We start from the raw sequence: 19,322 nt of genomic DNA on the forward strand, positions 1-19,322 counted from the left end.
GAGAGTGTTTAAGTGGAATCTGGGGGTGCAGTGAAGGCTAAATCTGCATGAACATGTGGCTGCAAAAATTGACGTACTCCCTAAACCAGGGCCAGCTATATCAGAAGCCTTCCAGGAACATTTATTTACTTATTGGTTAATATATTAACAAATTTTAACCTGATGACTTTTTGAATATGATTATACATTCATGTGGTTCAGAATTTTAAAGATTCAACAAAATAATCCATGAACATTCTCCTTCCTACACTGTCACCTAGGCAGCCATTTCTAAACCAGTGTAAGCAACCAATATCCCTGGTTTCTTATGTATAGGGGAGCTTAAAGAATCCTAAGGCCTACTTAATGAGACTTTTTGGAGACAGTGGCTTTGTAATTTGTGTTTTTCAAAGGTTTCAGATACTTCTGTTGAGTTGGGCACCATAGGCTTAATTGACTTCTGGATCCCCTTAAATACTGAGATTCTATGGAAACCTATAAGGTAATAGTATTCATTCCATACATACTGATAATACATGTAAAGTACTTTCGATTTCGGTATACTTTTTCATTCTCCTTGCAGCCCTGTGAAATGAGTATTGTTTTCCTGATCTGTCCCCATTTTATGGGGTAAATGATTCTCAGAGTCTAAACGACTTGACCTGGGCATCTCAGCCAGTCAATGGCAGAGACAGCTAGCATCATGAGAGGCCACCCGAGGACCTACTCACTTTTATTTTGAAACCTACTGCACATCATATGAAATAATAAAATGTACCCATATTTCAATGTAATTGTCAGCTATAAATGTTTTTGAGAGTTTTAAATTTTGTTAGGAATAAATTATTCATTCTGTTTTTATGATCTAAAAATTATTAAATTTATATATAACAGATTATTTGAGGTACAGCTGGCAGGTTGACAAAACCTTAACATTTTTATTTATGTAAGCATTTATTAATGCTGAATTTACAGGTTTTTTTCATATTTTGGAGCTAATATTTTTTTGTATTTTATTGATTGTGCTATTACAGTTGTCCTATTTCCTCCCTTCACTCCCCTCCACCCTGTACACCCTCTCCCACCCACACTCCCCCCCTTTAGTTCATGTCCATGTGTCATAAGTTCTTTAGCTTCTACATTTCCTATATTATTCTTACCCTCCCCCCTTCTATTTTCTACCTACCATCTATGCTACTTATTCTCCATACCTTTTCCCCCTCTTTCCTCCTCCCACACCCCTGTTGCTAACCCTCCATGTGATCTCCATTTCTGTGGTTCTGTTCCTGTTCTAGTTGTTTGCTTAGTTTCTTTTGGTTTTGTTTTAGGTGTGGTTGTTAATAATTGTGAGTTTTCTGTCATTTTACTATACATGTTTTTTTAAATCTTTTTCTTAGATAAGTTCCTTTAACATTTCATAAAATAAGGGCTTGGTGATGATGAACTCCTTTAACTTGACCTTATCTGGGAAGCACTTTATCTGCCCTTCCATTCTAAATGAAAGCTTTGCTGGATAGAGCAATCTGGAATGTAGGTCCTTGCTTTTCATGACTTGGAATACTTCTTTCCAGCCCCTTCTTGCCTGCAAGGTCTCTTTTGAGAAATCAGCTGACAGTCTGATGGGAACTCCTTTGTAGGTTACTGTCTCCTTATCTCTTGCTGCTTCTGGGATTCTCTCCTTCATTTTAATCTTGGCTAATGTAATTATGATGTGCCTTGGTGTGTTCCTCCTTGGTCCAACTTCTTTGGGACTCTCTGAGCTTCCTGGACTTCCTGGAAGTCTATTTCCTTTGCCAGAATGGGGAAGTTCTCCTTTATTATTTGTTCAAATAACTTTTCCACTTGTTGCTCTTCCTCTTCCCCTTCTGGTACCCCTATAATTCAGATGTTGGAGGTTCCTAAGCTTCTCCTCATTTTTTTTGAATTCTTATTTCTCCATTCTTTTCTGTTTGGTTGTTTCTTTCCTCCTTCTGGTCAACTCTATTGTTTTGAGTCCCAGTTTTCTTCCCATCACTGTTGGTTCCCTGTGTATTTTCCTTCATTTCTCTTATTGTAGCCTGCATTTGTTCATCTAATATGTGACCAAAATCAACCAATTCTGTGAGCTTCCTGACACTAGTGTTTTGAACTGTGCATCTGATAGGTTGGCTATCTCTTGGTTACTTAAAAGGATGGGTTCTGGGGCTTTGATTTGTTCTTCTGTTTGAGCCATCTCTCTCTTTTTTTTGGGGGGGGGGTCTAGTCACACCTATTACAGTAAAGAGCAGAGCCTTAGGTGCTCACCAGGGCAGGGCACCCCAGTCACTGGGTTGTGATGTCGTATGTGGGGGTGGGGTTGAGAGGGAACAATGGTGCTTGCTCTGTTCTCCGTCGACCTCAGTCCCTTCTGCTGCTTCCCCTGAGCAAACTGGGCCCCTCTGGTGTCAATTCCCATGTGGGTGGGCTTGTGCACGCCATGGGATCCTCCAAGGACCTCTCCTGTGAGGCTGGGTGTCTCTCCGTGCACCTCAACTCCCACAGGTGTCCTCAATCAGTGTCCCAAGGTTCTATTTCCCAGCACTGGGGTCCTGGGTTGCGTGCACTGCCTTGCTTTACAATCACCGCCTCACTGGGTCTGCTGGTTGCCACCCCTTGGCTGGGGTTTGCCAGCTGCTGCTTGTGCACTCAGTGTCTACCCGCTGTGGTCTTGCACACCCTGGATGCCTTACATGCCAGTCCAAACTCTTTCTGCTCTTGGCACCTTGACCCGTGCCTGGCTGCCCAACTCTGCCCCTCCTACTGGTCTAGATGAACGGGTCTATTTCAACTTCTTTGTTGTCTGACTTCCATTCAGATCAATTATCTATCAGTTCTGGATGTTGTTCTGTTTTTAAATTGTTGTTGTCCCTATCTTGGTTGTGCGTGGAGGCATAGGTGCATCCACCTATGCCTCCATCTGGAGCTAATAATTTTTTGGAAGGAGGCAGAATTCAAACATTTTTACAATTTTCATTTGTTTATTTGTTTGTTTGTTTTACAGAGAGGAGAAGGGAGGGAGAAATGGAGGGAGAGAAATATCGATGTGGAAGAGAAACATCTATCAGTGACCTCTTGTACATACCCCAACTAGGGACCAAACCTTCAACATAGGTACATAACCAGCAACATTTTGCTTTGCAGGATGGGGCCCAACCAACGGAGCCACACTGGGCAGGGCTCAGACATCTTTTTAAGCCCTTGAAAAGTTCATACATTTTAGGTGCTATACCTGTATTAATCAGGATCAGCTTGAACATCTGTAAGCATTCAGTGGGTTAAAGAAGGTAGACGTGTGTTCCTCTCTCCCCTGAAGGCCTGAGGTGTGCTGTTTCAGGGCAGCAGACAGCTCTGCTTTCTGTGATCAGTCAGACATCCAGGATCCTCTGTCTCCTAGGGCAGTGATTTTCAACCCTTTTCATCTCATGGCACATGTGAACTAATTACTAAAATTCTGCTGCACACCAAAAATATATATTTTTTACCGATCTGACAAAAAAATATGTATAATTTTGATTCATTCACACTGAACAGCTATTGTTGTGTTGGTTGTTGTCATTTTTTTAATTTGACAATGTAAGGGAAAGGAGGTCAGTGATCTTGCTTGAGTAAATAGTCAGGTATTGCATTTTTTATTTTTTTATTATATTTTATAGATTATGCTATTATAGTTGTTCCACTTTTCCCCCACTTTTCCCCCTTCTACCCAGCACCTCCACTCCCTCAGGCAATCCCCACACCATTGTTCATGTCTATGGGTCATGAATATAAGTTCTTTGGCTTCTGCATTTCCTATACAGTACTTTACAGCCTCATGGCTATTCTGTAACTACCTATTTGTACTTTTTAATCCCCTCACCCCTTCACCCATTCTCCCCACTCCCTTCCATCTGGCAACCATCAAATCGATCTCCGTATCCATGATTCTGTCTGTGTTCTTCTTGTTTGCTTAGTTTGTTCTTTAGATTTAATTGCTGGCAGGTATGTATTTATTGCCATTTTATTGCTCATAGTTTTAATCTTCTTTTCTTAAATAAGTCTGTTTAACAGTTCATGTAATAATGGTTTGGTAATGATGAACTCCTTTAATTTTTTCTTGCCTGGGAAGCTTTTTATCTGCCCCCCTATGCTGAAAGGTAGCTTTACTGGGTAGAGCAATTTTCGTTGTAGGTCCTTGCTTTTTATGACTTTGAATATTTCTTACCAGCCCTTTCCAGCTTGCAAAGTTTCTTTTGAGAAATCAGCTGACAGTCTTATGGTAACACTCCTGCAGGTAAATAACAGCTTTTCTCTTTTAACAGCTTTTAAGATTCTCTCTTTATCTTTAAACTTTGGCATTTTAATCATGATGTGTCTTGGAGTGGGCCTCCTTGCATCCATCTTGTTTGGGATTCTCTGTGCTTCCTGGACTTGCATGTCTATTTCCTTCACCAAATTAGGGCAATTTTCCTTCACTATTTTTTCAAATAGATTTCCAATTTCTTGCTCTATCTCTTCTTCTTTTATTGCCCCTATGATGTAAATGTTGAAATGCTTGAAGTTGTCCCAGAGGCTGCTTATGTTATTCCTGTTTTTTTTTTGGGGGGGGGGGGGTTCTTTTTCCTTCTTGTTGGTCTGATTAGTTGTTTTTGCTTCCTTATGTTCCAAATCACTGATTTGATCATGGTTTTATTCACTGTACTGTTGTTTCCCCATAAATTGTTCTTTATTTCAATTAGAGTAGTCTTCATTTCTGACTGGATTTTTTTTATGCTGTTGAGGTCTTCACTTAGTTCCTTGAGCATCCTTATAAACAGCGTTTTGAACTCTGCACCTGATAGATTGCTTCTCTCCATTTTGTTTAGTTCTTTTTCTAGAGTGTTGATCTGTTCTTTCATTTGGCCTTTTTTTTTTGTCTCTTCATTTTGGCAGCCTCCCTGTGTTTGTTTCTACGTATTAGATAGAGCTGTTTTGACTCCATGTTTTGAGTGTGGCTTAATGTAGTAAGTGTCTTATAGGGCCCAGTGGCACAGCCTCCCCTATTACCCAAGCTGGGTACTTGAGGTGCACCCTTCTTGTGGGCTGAGTATACCCTCCTCTTGTAGTGGAGCCTTGGTTGCTGTTGTCAGATCAATGGGAGGGATTTACCCAGGCCAGACAGCTGCAAGGACTGGCTGTGACCACTGACCACCAACCTCTGCCCTCTGTGGAGGATCAACTGTGCAGGGGTAGGGTGGTGGTGCTCTGATGTGGTCTCTAGCTGTCCACTGTGAGTGTAGGCACTGGGGTTTCCCAGGTGGTGTAGGCCAAGGTCAGCCCCCACCTGTGTTTTTCCCAGGGTCACCCTGCCTAAGCTGTAGAGCAATCTGAGATAGCTGCTAATTGTGCTGGGCTCGGAGATTCCCAGATGAAGTCAAGTTGTGAATCTAGGCTGGCTGCTGCTAGTGCCAGGCCTAGGGCCTTTTAGCAAGAAGTATTGGGCCTGGGGGCTCACTGAGGCCAGTTATTTTTTGTTTGAGAGGATTTAGGAAGTTGTGAAGCATGAGCCAAGGCCAGGCATTCCCGTGGAGTAGCTTCTGCTAATAGGTGTAAGTTGGGTGGGATGGAGCCTCAGGGGATCTCCAGGGCGGGGCAAACAGTGTTAGCCAGGTTGATGGAGTCTCAGATATAGTACCCACCTGGCAGCTCTGTGGCTCTGCCTGCCTTTCTGTCTGGGAGAAAGCTATCTCCCAGCTCTCACCTTGATGCCAGCCACTTCATTTCCTCCCTGTAAGCCCCTGCTGCCTTTCAAGCTGCTACCCCAGTGTAGGAACTCAGAGGGAGTGAGTTTGAATAGGTGAGTCTGTGTGTGGGATTTTAAGAGGAACTGCTTGGGGCTTAGGAAGTTTCTTCCAACTCAATCCCTGCTGGGCTTTGCAGCCAGAGGTTATGGGAACTTATCTTCCTGGCATTGGTACCATGGGCTGGGGGGTCTGGTGTGGAGCTGAGACTCCTTGCTCCCAAGATATCTCCCCCAATTTTTACCCACCACGCGTGTATGTGGGACCAGCCTGTTCCACATTTGTGCCCCTCTTACCAGTCTGGATGGATGCAGTTTCTTTAATTCCATAGTTGCCAGACTTCCACTGAACTCAATTTCTGCCAGTTCTGAGTGATGGTTGTTCAAAATTTAGTTGTTACTTTGATATGGTTGTGTGAGGAGGTGAGCCATGTTTGCCTATGCTGCCATCTTAGTTACTGCAAGTTTTAAAAAGTATTGTGGCACCCCAGTGTGCATGCCATGGCACACAGGTTGAAAATCGCTGTCCTAGGCCATTGCTTTTGTCTACATGGCTCACAGGCTCCTCAGGCTGTGGTGCATAGCCAATGAAAGGAGAGTGTAGGAGGCATGCTCATGGTCTTCAGGTCTACCTTGGAAGTGGCACACATCCCTTCTTTTTGCTTTCCTTTGTCCAAATTTCATCACATGTTCACACCAAGTTACAAGTCAAATGGGAAATGTATCAATCCAAATGCAGTGGAAGAGAAAGATAGTAGACTGTGGTGAACAACCAACTGTATCCACAACAGTGTATAATGCAGACAGAAGACTGCTATAACAATCTAGGTAATAGCTAATGATTATAACTGTGGAATTTATAAGAAGTGATTAGATTCTGGATGTATTTATTTCTTTATTTATCTAATGGATTTGATACAGTTGTGAGAAAAAGAGGAGCCCAGATTTTGGCCTGAGAGGCTGGAAAAATGAATTTGCCATTTATAGAGATGAGGAAAATGGGGGTGGGGGAGATTTATGGAGAACAAGAAAGAATTTGGTACTGGGTATACTGAGTTTCAGATGCCTACTAGACACCCAAGTGGAAATGGCAAATAAGGGTAGGATATATGAGTCTAGAGTTCAGGGCACCTGTCCAGGCTGGTGAACTGGGGAAATGTTAACAACAGATAATTTTTCAAAACTATGAGACTGAATGGAATCAGCAAGGGAGTCAGTAGAGGCAGAGAATTCATTTGAGGACCAAGGTCTAGGGCATGTCAATGCTTAGAGGTCTGGGAACTGAAGAAAAACCAGGGTGTAAAGGGGATTAAACAGAGCAGCCAGCAAAGCCAGAGGAGAACCAAGAGTTAATGGTACCCAGGATTCCAGTGGAGTGTTTTAGGAAAGAGAGAGAGATCAACTGGTGACCCACCATAGCGTCATATGCTGTAAGTAGGTCAGGTTAAGTAAGGACTGAGGGTTGACTGTTGGATTTATCAATGTGGACATGATTGAGGACCTGGTCATGAACTGCTTGGTAAGTAAATAGTAGGAATAAAGTCTTGGTGGAGTGAGACTGAAGCACAGTGAGAACAGAGGAATTTGAGGCAGTTCAAGAGCATTACCGTGTTTTTTTGTTGTAAAAGAGGGCAGGAAAATGACACAGATAAAGGTCAAATTTGTTTTTAAAGATGGGAGAAAATGCCATGCCAGCGTGGCTCACTTGATTGTGCATCATCCTGCAAAGAGAAAGTTTGCCAGTTCGATTCCTGGTCAGGGCACATGTTTGGGTTTTGGGTTCAGTCCCCAGTTGGGGTGCTTACGAGAAGCAACCGATCCATGTTTCTCTCTCACATGATGTTTCTCTCCCTAGCTTCCCCTCTCTCTAAAAATAAATGAATAAAATCTTTAAAAACAAGATGGAAGAAAATAATGAACTTGTATGGATTTTGGTGGGAAATCTTGCTCTAGAGAAGGAAAACAATGGTGATGCAAAGGAGAGAAGGGAATTATCAGCATCTGTGGGAAGGCCAGAAGGAACAAGATACAGTGCGTAAGTGGAGGTGCTGGTCTAGTTGGCAGCATGGACAGTCTGTTCACAGTAATGGGTGAAATCAGAAGTGATGGCTCAGCTGCAGTGAGTGAATGTAGCGGAGATGGAATGTGTTCTTTTCTGATTTTCTCAGTGAAACAATAAGTCGAGTCATCATCTTAGAGTGCGGATGGAGAAGGAGGCACTGTGGGTTTGAGGTGAGAAGATATTATGAAAGTCATCCAGAGAATAGGTGAGCAAAATGGTTGGAGACTTGTACAAAGTTTCTGGGCACCTGTGGAGGCCCAGTCAGCCTCATCAGTGTATGCTTTTCCCTAGGCATAGTCAGCCTAGGTGCAGAGTGGTCAGAGAGCTGGATTTTGCCAGGGCTGGCCTTTTGCAAGGACAGTATGATGAAGGGAGAGAGAGGGCCAAGGCAGTTACTTCGTGTGTGCAAGGGAGTGATTCCATGAAATCTAAACTGAATAGGAAAGGAAATGAAGATCTGAGGGGGTGAAGGCCAGTGAAGAGGTGGCAGTATTAAAGAATTTTAGATCTTATTGGGTCAATGAATTATGGAAGTGGTGGAAAGGGCAGGAAAGACAGGAAGTGGTGGTTGGAGAGTGGGATGAAAAAGACATGGTGGAGGGGTGAAATTAATGTCAGCATCTTGAGTATGATCAATGGAGTGAGTGGCTGGAGCAGAAAAGGTCAAGGAAGCAAAAGGCTGGGGCACCAGAAGGATCATGGGTGTTGACATTCCCAAGACTGGGGTGGGATCAGTGCTGGAGAAAGGGATGGTGAGATAGAAGCTCAAGTCTTCAAAGAATGTGGGAGAAAGAAGGAGCCTGTAGACTTCAGCAACCAGTTTGGGATAGAGACGCTATAGTCTGATGAGGCGAATGTCAAAGCTGGGAGAATTTAGGGCTGAGAGAGACAGAAGTACGAAAGTTAATGAGCAAAGAGCACGAACTGGCCACTGAAAGTGTTGGAGAGAACAGGTCCATGAGGGGAGTGCAGAAAAGTGGCTACCACCTGACGGGCCTTCAGGGGAAGAGACAAGCGTTGGGGAAAGAAATGAAAGGAGTCCCTCAAAGGAGAGAATAGAGGTGATTGTACTGAGGACAGGCCTGGGGGCATAATGGTTGAGATGGGGGCAGATCAGGGCATGCACACAATCACATGGGACCTGCACCTCCATATCCTAGTCCTTCACGGCTTCTAATTTACCCCCTCCCTCCAGGACCATCTTGTCTGGTCATTCCTAGCACTTCCTCTGTCCTCCCTGCAATCTCTCTCATCCATCTTTCAGGTTTTCCATTTACCTCCTCATTCATTTCCTCCTTCCCTCCTTCTCTTTGTTTATTTCTCTCTCACCCTTTCCTCTTGTTCTCATTCCTTACTTAAAAAATAGGGTGTAAAATAACAGAAAGAGAAAAAAAGAAAAAATGCCACGTGACCCCATTAGTTGTTAGCACGTGGCAGAGAGAGGTAGGGGTGTCTGTGGCAGCCAGAAACTGTGGTTTTTGCCCTCATGTTCTACCCACAGTGACAGAGCCAAAAGAGGGGAGAGCCATGTGATCTTAGGAGGCTTTATAAATAAATACCAATGACCACATTTGGTCTAGTTTGCTCAGTACTTACTAGACAACCTTCTCTGTATCATGGGAGGAAGCCCTAGGAGGTCGTATCAAAGAATGGGAGTGTACAATGCTGCTCAGTCAGGGCATGACTCCCACCATCATCATCCTCTGACATGAAAACACGTTCCAAGTGCCCCTGTAACAGCCTCTCCCGGAGTGGTCAGTCAAAGGTCACACATCCTTCCCTATTCGGAGAGAGGCTTTGGCTTAGGGGCTTATCTCCCTTTGTTTATATAGACTATAATTGTTGAATAGTAGACTTAGAAAAGACTTTGAGAGCATCTTTATAGAAACCTATCGTCCGAATAACTACATTGTCATTTGGGGGGTGTTTTTGCAGCTGAGGAACTCAAGAGTAGGAGCATTGAGAGAAGCAGTGATTTTTTCAAGGCCACCCAGAAAGATGCTCCAGGACCTTTTTTTTAAAAGTTACTTTGGGTTTGTTTGTTTGTTTGTTTGTTTGTATTGAATTTATTGGGGTGACATTGATGGATAAAATTATATAGGTTACAGGTGTATAATTGTATGATACAGCGTCCGTATATTTTAGTATGTGTTCACCACCCCAAGTCGTCTCCTTCCACCACCATTTATCCTCTCTTTACCCTCTTCTGCTCCCCCCACCCCCTTTCCCTCTCATTCCACCACGTTGAGCTTACCTCCCCCTACCACAGGCTGCCTCCCCTAAGATGAAGGCACTATAAGAATCAATCAGATTGTGAAATTTGCTCAGATTTCCAGAGAGGTCTGGTGCTTGGGTGCAGATCTGGTTTCCTGAGGCACTGCCTTCTCCACCTTCTGCCCCTGGTGCTTCCATCCCTGTACTGCATGCAGTCCACTTGGCCCCCACTGTGGCTCAGCCCCACCCCACCCTTGGGGACCAAAATAGGCTCAGAGGAAGAGAAAGTATAACATCGCTGGGACCCAGGCAGACAGCTCAGCTGTAATCCTACTCTGATCCCATATCAAAGGTCACTAACAAGTAGCTGCTTACCTTGCTGCACTTTGATAAAGACTGTGCCTCAAAACTCAGAATCTGAGGTCAGAGCCTTGGCTTCTCCCCAACATCATGTCCCCTGGGCTGGGAGGAGCTAAGGGGACACAGAGTTAGTGTCAGCGAACAGTACCTCCACCTGAATTACTGTGTACACAAAGGTCTACCCCTTAGAAATAACAGTGAACATAATAAGGATAAATTTTAAATTTAAACATTACATAAATTCACAAAGCCAGAAATAAGTTTCCCTTTCATATTTCAATCCTAACCACAATTTTAAAAAGAAGATTCTTTATTAACTCTTTAGTGTATAACCTTTCAAATGCTTTTCATGATTAACTAGATATTTACATACACATGTATCTATGCTCATTTAAGGGTATTAAGGGTTTTTCTCCCCAAGGGGGTTCAATTAACAGATACATCTCTCCAAGTCATTGCCATAGGTTATCCTTTTTAAAGGCCACACAGTATTCCAATGTCTGGATATGACATGCTATTTCAATGGCCCTGTAGTGATGGGCATGTAGGTTGTTCGGAACTTTTCTCCATTATAAGCACTGCTGCACACACTATGCTCTCTTGTACATACATCCTTGTGCTAGAAATTTGGAAGCCAATCTTGTAGAAGCAACGTTGCTGTGCCACATTGCATGTGCATTGAACATTTTGATAGACACTGCCAATTTATCTCCTTCCCCAAATCATGTACCAATCTATACTCCCACCAGCAGTCTGTGCTTGTGCCTCTCTCTCCACATCCTCCCCGGCAATTTGCCTCCTTCTGGAGATCTGCAAAGAAGCAATCTGTCAGACAGCGGAAGAGGCAAATGAGAATCTGTGCACAATCAATACACCTGACACCTTGCTGAATCCCAGGGCTCATTCTGCTGATCTGGCTGCCGAAAGGGTGATCCCCCTCTCTCTCGGCTCCGTGGGGAGCCCCGCTGAGGAATGGTTGATGAGGGGCACTGGGGCAATCTCCTTCGCTTTGATTTAAATTCTGCTCTTCAGTCCACTGCTACTCAAGAGACAACATATTCTGATGGCTGATAATATGTTCTATTTGTATTCTAGCAGGATGTAGGTATTAGTGCCAAATATTTATTCATTTCCATTAGAGAAAGTCTTCAGACTCCAGGTGCTCACCTTGATCTTTAATTGTAATCACCAAATCAAAGCCCTGTTGTCATCTCAAAGGTTTATTTGGACCCCAAACTTAGAAGGTCCACAGGCCTGCATTCCAAACGTGTAGGACACACAGATGCTTCCGTTACAAGGCTCTGACTCCACTGCCCTGTCCTCTGAATAAAAATGGAGTGCAGCCCTGGCCGGTGTGGCTCAGTTAATTGGAACATTTCCCATAAACTGAAAGGTAGCGTGTTTGATTCCTGGGGAGACACATGCCTAGGTTCGGGTTGGGTCCCCAGTCGGGGCACATAGGAAACCAGTAGATGTCTCTCTCCTTCTCTGTCTCCCTGCCTTTCCCTCTCTAAAATCCATAAGCATGTCCTCCTGTGAAGGTAAAAAAAAAGTGCAAAGGCAGAGGAAGCCATGCTCCACTGCTGAAGTTCAGGACTTTTAAAGCGCCAATAATTTGTGGGAGCAATGATACCTGCTTTCGTGTTTAGGACCACTTCACAGACTTCGTTTCTTAAGCCAAAACTGGACTGAGTCTTTCTGGACCAAGTCTTTTGGGAAGAGAACATCTATGACTTTACTCAGGAGACTTCAAGCAGCAGAAATAATGTATAATTCATTTGAATGGGTCCTAAAAGGCACCAAGAAAAAGTAAGTCTTTCATATATATAGTAGATGATTTTCAAAGGAGATTCACTTATTCCCTTACTTTTTTTAAAAAAAAGAGCTTTTCTGTTTTTATAAAATGGGCACATTCACAATAAAAACAAATCACACAATGCAGAAAAATACAATGAAGACAGTTTTAAAAATAACACATGACATCCCGCGACTCAAGGAGAATAACAGAAACATTTTGGGGGCACATTTCTAGCAATACTCTGCATTCACAGGGACCAGACTCGTGTACACTGCTTTCAGCCCACTCGAAGGCATGTGCGTTCCATTTTCTCATGTATGTTCCTTATATGATTGATAAAAATGTTATTCTACAACTGCATCACAAGTTACTCCACCAGTTTTCTAATGGTGGGCAGTTAGGATCTTTTCAATTCTCTTTGCAATTACAAATGATATTTTAATGACCATCCTTACAGCTAACTTTACACACCCCTTTATATATTCTCAAGCAAGTGATATTTACATTCCAGAAACTAAAATTAGTGAACTGAGGAATCTTTTACTTTTTAAAGTTTTTGACACAATTGCCCCATCACCCTTTAGATGGGTAATGAAATTACCCTGCAGGATTACAACTGGAAAGCGAATTATGAGAGTGTCTATTTCTGCCCATGGTGGAGACATTGAACAGTGCCATGGATGTTATCTTTGCTAACGTAGTAAGTGCAATGACACCGGTTTTAATCAACAACTTTTGGTAATGAAGCCTGACCCACTATCATATACCAGGTGGAGGGAAAATTAGGTTTACAGTTGTGAGTGAGTGAAACAGAGTTTACTGCTATATTATTGTTTGTTAGTTATTGTACTATGTTTCCATATGCACAAGTGTAAACCCACTTTCGCCCCACCCTGTATGTAATGGCCAGTTCGTGTTCTTTGCTCATTAAGGAAAGTTGGGGTATTTTTATGTTAAGAAAAATAAACATTTGTCACATATGTGTTGCATATATTTTCCCCATTAGTTTTTAAATTTTGTTGTTACTTAAATTAAATGTAATCCATTGTTATTTTGCATTTCCTTTAAAAAGTGGAACATTCACTTTGAAGGGGAAGTGACGCCTGCGTCAGGGATGATACCAGAGCTTTGACTGAAGGGGACTCGCGGGTAGGTGGCAAAGTGGGGCAGAGGGCACCTCTGATGGAGGAAGCGGAAGGATCTGCCTGGCAGTTACTCTGCCAGGGGCTTTGATGATATTCAACTGCTGTTTGCTTCCATATTTTCCAAAAGGAAGGGAAAGAAGACCCCAGTGAAAGTATCTAGGTATGACATACACTTGGTTTTCTTTGTTTCTCCCAAGTTTCATGAATTGCCCAGGCCACTTAAGACTGGGGTCATTCTGAGGGTGATCCTTGGGTGGTTATAGCCTCAGACCTGCTGAAACACAATCCTAATTGGAGAGGTTGTCTTTTTCTGTCATTGGGTTTCTTTTTCCTCACTCTCAGAAGACATCATGTCTAAAATTTGCCTGAAGATCAAATGTAGTCCTTTGCCTAAGGGGTTATCCTAGAATTAGCCTTACTTGACAATTGGAGGTTAAATACAAGGAGCCCAAGAAAAGTAAGACAACCATAGAAAACATTATTTCAGATTTTGGTGTGCTTGATTTATAGTATTTAATTGATAATAGTGTTTAAATAGGATATCCTTATTTACTTGGGTTCCAGTTACTTTCAAAATGATGAGAGATATGTTGCCTACTTTAAAAAAAATGCTCTACTTGCAAGGATCTTGATGATTTTAATTTTCTACAAGGCAAAAATCACTGTGTAAAACTTGGGGGACATTCATTGTGGGCCAGTGTTCTTTGTGCTTTACAGAGGATAAGAGATGTATATATCTTTGCATATCTGTGCTTAGTTTGCTTGATATGCCCTGCCTCCTCCAGAAATTGCGGCCTTCCTCTCCCCACCCCAGGCTTGAAAGAGCAAACTGAGGAAGTTTTAGAGCAGACTGAGAGTTCCATGCCAGGAGAGGTGTCATCTTTTGCCTAAATGTTTCAGCTTCCTCTCAGGAGGGTCGGAATGAGCCCGGTGACTGTGAGGCATGGCCACCCCAACTCCACAGGGCAGGGTGTGTGTGTGTGGGGGGGGGGAGGGGTCAGTGAATGACTCCTCCTTAGGCCAACATCAAAGCAAAGCTGTGCTTTTAATTCTCAATCTTATTCATTGAAAGAAAATCTTCGTGCAATAAAAGTTTTACTTTTATTTTTGAATAAGCAATCCATGCACATGGTAGAAAATTTATGTTGTACTAAATGGCATATATTGAAAGACCGCCTCCTCCCCTCCCCTGTCCCACCCAATTCCCCGAGAACACTCTGTGTACTCATACAATGGTGGATGTGCAGACACATAGCCTCTCTGTACCACGTCCTCATGGAACTGGAAACATACCATAACACTGTCTTAGTTTTCTCACTTACTGTTGCATCTTGGAGACCCATTATTTAATCCACTGTATTGATGTGCCAAATTTATTTAATCAGTTAAAATACATTTTTTTTGCTATTACAAACCGAAGTAACAATGAATGTTCTTAAATACACATTATTTTGCATGAGCATGGGTATCTCTGTTAGACAAATTACCAAGGAGTGGAATTGCTAAGTCAGGGGGCCCACACACTTTTTCATTCTGAAAGATAATCAGGATGTTTGCTTAGGCAGAACTATGAATGAGTAGTTCTTATTTAATAAGATTATCCTGCTAAATTAGTAGTGTCTTGGTTAGAAGGAACCCCGAAGTTCCTTTCTAGAAATGTGTTAACTAGGTGCAATGTATCTGGAATGTATTAAAAAGGTATCACCTGTGGAGATGTGGGGCCCAGCTGTCAAAAGCCATGTCAAGGAAGACCCACGGAGTCCTGCAAACTCCGCTGGGCAGTGTAAGTGACCGTAGGGGTCTTGAAGTGCAACCTGCTGGCTGCTGCCCATGTTGCAGGCTGTGGGCGGGGCAGCCTGCTATCAGTTAGGCTGAACCATATGAAACTGTTGATGTCAGATCACTTTTGACCTGCAAAAATTGCAATTTTTATTTTCATTTTATTAGTAGTTCAATTAATATAACTTTTTGGTGTCTTGGGGAGAATTCCTTAGGGAATGGGGAAGTTTTCACAGGGAAGGTGGGTTTGGAGCCTGGGAAGTGGAGAGATAGGAGTGAGGGTCGGGAGAGTGGACGAGGGCATCGATTGAGGGCACAGGAGACCCCTGGGAAGGAGCCTGCACAGAAGACAAAAGGGTGAACCAAAGGCCTGATGTCCCGTTTTGACAAATACTCACGAGCTGAAGCTGACAGCCCCGCTCCCTGTGTGAAGCAGAGAACCGTGTACAGCAAGAACGAGCCCATCAGGGCCGCGGCAGCTCACAAACCCAGAAAGGTTTTAACCGTACAACAGATTAAAACGTTGGTTCATTTTGGGATTTGGCACCGAAAACTTCAGTTCAACATTGTGGTGGATATCTGCCCCGCCAGCATAGACTTCAAAGTGGCCGTGAAATTCATTATCTTAAGTGGCTGCTAAGGGGACGATTATAGGGACTTTCCCACCCTTGGAGAAGGGTCACCCTGGAACACTGGGATAACAGTGAGGGGAAGTGTGTTTCGTTTTAAAACCATAGATACAATATAACAAGGTTCGAGTTTGGAAATGGAGTGGGAAACCCCCACCTAGAATCAACCTCCCTGACAAAACAGCTCTGAATTTCTATAATCCTTTCTACTTCTTGACCATTTGGTTTCAGATTTTTACACTGTTGCGATCAGAAGCTTTTCTCATTCTACAGCTCAGTTTTGCTAACTACTGTTTTAAATGGTTGCATACCAGTCTCTTGAGTGGTTGTACTGTAACTTCCCTGTTTTCTCCCTATTCTCAGACGTTTCAGGTTGCTTCCAATTTCTTGCTCTGAGAGAAAAGTGCCTTTTGGATCTCTGGGCCTGAAAAACAGGCTTCCGTCCACACTTCAGTATTTTTTCTTATTAAAATAAATTATTCTACGACACAGCTTCCCTCTGCCAGCACAGAAATCCATGTGTCTATGTGTCTATTTTACTGCTATTAAAGAGGGTAATGTGTATAGCAAAGCACTTAGAACAGTGTTTGGCAAATAATGAGTGCTATACAAATGTGAGCTATTATTATTACTAGTCAATATCTTTTATCACCAGTGTCGGAAGAAGGCCTGCAAGTAACGAAATTATGGAGAGGATATTGGATTGCCCACAGAGAATCAGAATCAACACATGGGGAGCAGCCAAGGGAGACTCGACACTTCCGAGAAGTGGTGATTCTCTGTTTTGTACAATGTCGCTCAATTTGGGTTTATGATTTCTGAACTCAAGGATTTGGGATAACCTATGTGTACCACGGAGGTCCTGTGCCTTTCCCATCTCATTATATTAAGGGATACAAAATGCTGATGTATCTTATTGCAGTGATGTTAACCTTGATCACTTAGTGAAGGTGGTGTCTACCAGATTTTGCTCTGTTAAACCTCACAATTGTTTTCCTTTCCACATTCTGTTCAGTAGAGGCAAGTGGCTAAGGTGAGCTCACACTCAAAGGGAGGGGAATGAAGTCCCACCTTCTGAAGAAAGGAGAATCGAGTAATTTGCAGGCTTATGTGGAAACAACTCCAGTAATTTATTTAGGGGGAGATACTTTGAGTCTATACTACTATTCAGTTTCTCCTTAAAATTTTACCCATTAATTTAAGCATTCATCAGGGATTTTGACTGCCCTGTAGCAGTTACATTATGGTGTTCATACAAAGATTCCTGTTTGTACAAATTCTTACACTTGAAATCATTTGACGTTTGAAGTTAGTTTGCCCAGCAAAGAATGCATTGTTCCCATGGCAGAGAATTCATCCTGGAGGAATGGGAATGCAGAATTTGTTTTGTTTTGTTTTGTATTGTCTCTCTTTCTAGCCTTAAGATGAAAAACAAGCCATACTCTTTAATTTATAACAACAGTTCTCAGTTTCCAGCTCACATACTTCTCACGAACGTTAAGACAGGAGTGTTGAGAGAACCGGAAGAGGTGCTGCTAACAAAGTGGGTGTTAAATACTTCAGCAGAAGTTAATAAGACACAGAGAAGCTTGTTGAGTTCTCAGTTTCATCAGCAAACCTTATAGCTTCTGGAGTCTTGGGTGCTGCTTAAAACCCTAAACTCCTTATCCTTCATCCACTGTCTTTCTGGCAGCATGAGGCACATTTCAGAGTTCATTCTCCCAAGAGAGACAAAGATTGTGAGAGAATGGTAACACTCCGACAAAGCAGGGGAGAGGCTGGTGTGATTATTATCATTCCAATTACTCAGTAAGAAAAAGCAAAGACTTGGTAACACAACATTGCCTTGTTTCTTGGAACAAAAGTGGAGAATAACTTTGTCTCCATCTGCTAGGGACACCGAAAACAGGCCTACTCTTTGCCGAGTGTGTAATCTCCATGGGAAGTGGGGTAGAATGAGTGAGAAGTCACACCAGAAAGAATCCTGAGTGTTCTGTATTTTAAAGAATGGCAGGGGTTCTGGAAGAGCTTCAAATCAAGAGAAGGAAATAAAAACCCACAGTGGTATTTGAACACTGAACTGGGATTATTAAATATTCAGAGAATGAACAACATGCAGAAAGGAAATCATTGAAAAGATCAGGAGAAAGGTTATTCTGTGACAAAAAATTAAAAAAACAACAACAACCACCTCTCATAACAAATACTTCTAACAGTACCGTAGAACCTTGACTCTTGACTTGGGGCTGCACCTTGCATTCCAGATGACTTGTAAAGCAATGATTTATCGGTCCTGGAGCCAGGGAGCTTGGGAGCAGTTCAACAAGACAGTGTGGTCTGTGGGTCCTGAATCATTACTCTGCCTGGCAATCTTATGACAGCTGCTGAATCTTGGAGGGGGCCGGGAGGAGATGATGTTGATTTATAGAGGGAGTAGAAACGTTTGTCAGTGGAGGTGTAATTGTGCTTCTTGCTAGCTCAGACATCTGTGGAAACCTAATCAGCTTTCACTGACAATTTAACATAGACCAAAATTTGGAACAGGGAGCATTGCCTTGCGTTTTCTTAAGACCTTGTACTTTTTGTTAAAGGTTTCACTATAGCTCTATTAATATTCTGTTTATAAGATAGTTGGGGCACACTTCTCCTTTATAGACCATCTTTGCCATAATGTTAGTAAAGTGTTGCTCTGACAGAGTGTAATGCAGTATAACATACACCTTTAAAAGAATAAATTTGTATTTTGCAAGTAATCATAATACCTACATATGTAAATGCATGTGAGATGCAGAATTTCATGTGCTCTTTATAACAACCATGTGTTTAGTACCTTTTGAAGGATGAGGAAACTAGGACTCAGAGACTGTAAGTAACTTGGGAAATGTTAACCAGATAATAACAGAGCTGGTGGCTGAAGATCAGAACATGGCCCCTGCCCACTCTTTCCATGGCACTGGCCCCTCTGGATAGAGAGCCTTGCGCTGCTAGCCTCCATAACCCATTGAACAATAAAAGAAGTACATGCTTTATGGAGTTCGGCAAGATCGATCAAAAGCAATTGCATTTTTCTCTACATTACGCATCAAAAAATTAAAAGCCATCCAGGCTTGAACCTTAGATAGACGGGTAATAAGCTGCCATCGCCCTTAGGTACAGCTCCCAGGAAGTTGCTCTCAGCTCTGGGTGGCAGACACATGTATAAAGAATCAAGTCTTATCATAAGAATAATTCTGCCCAGGACTGGGAATCGGGCTGTTCAGAGAAAGAAGGGACAGTCCTCCAGTGGACACTGAAGTCCAGAGTTTCAAAGCCAGAGCAGGGGAGAGCCTTGTGTGGGGCACAGAACCCTAGAAGGAGAGTTAGACCAGCAGAGAATGTAGTTACCCGAGTAGGACCTGCAGTTTACCTTTTCCAAGGGTGCACGACCTTTGATTACTAAAAAGGCATTTACTCTCCATACAATACACAAATTTTCTCATACTTGTAGTGGATTTTAAAATACAAATGTTGTGACTTGGGCTACTGTTTTTTGAATCCTACTAATAAGGATATATATTATGGATTATATAAGAATAGCTTTATA

The 19,322-nt window shown here is 42.6% G+C and overlaps 1 long non-coding RNA gene across 1 annotated transcript in view; it reads left to right on the top strand.

The window, feature by feature from the left end:
• The window catches only part of LOC123810102, a 51,200-nt gene that overhangs the window by 13,625 nt on the left and 18,253 nt on the right, over window positions 1-19,322 (top strand). The window contains exon 2 of the long non-coding RNA XR_006784179.1: window positions 16,395-16,510. This is a non-coding gene — a long non-coding RNA (uncharacterized LOC123810102). The remainder of the gene's footprint in view (window positions 1-16,394; window positions 16,511-19,322) is intronic.

Source organism: Phyllostomus hastatus, unplaced genomic scaffold (assembly GCF_019186645.2).
Source record: "Phyllostomus hastatus isolate PE091 unplaced genomic scaffold, TTU_PhHast_1.1 phas_scaffold_585, whole genome shotgun sequence".
Classification (NCBI taxonomy): Eukaryota; Metazoa; Chordata; class Mammalia; order Chiroptera; family Phyllostomidae; genus Phyllostomus; species Phyllostomus hastatus.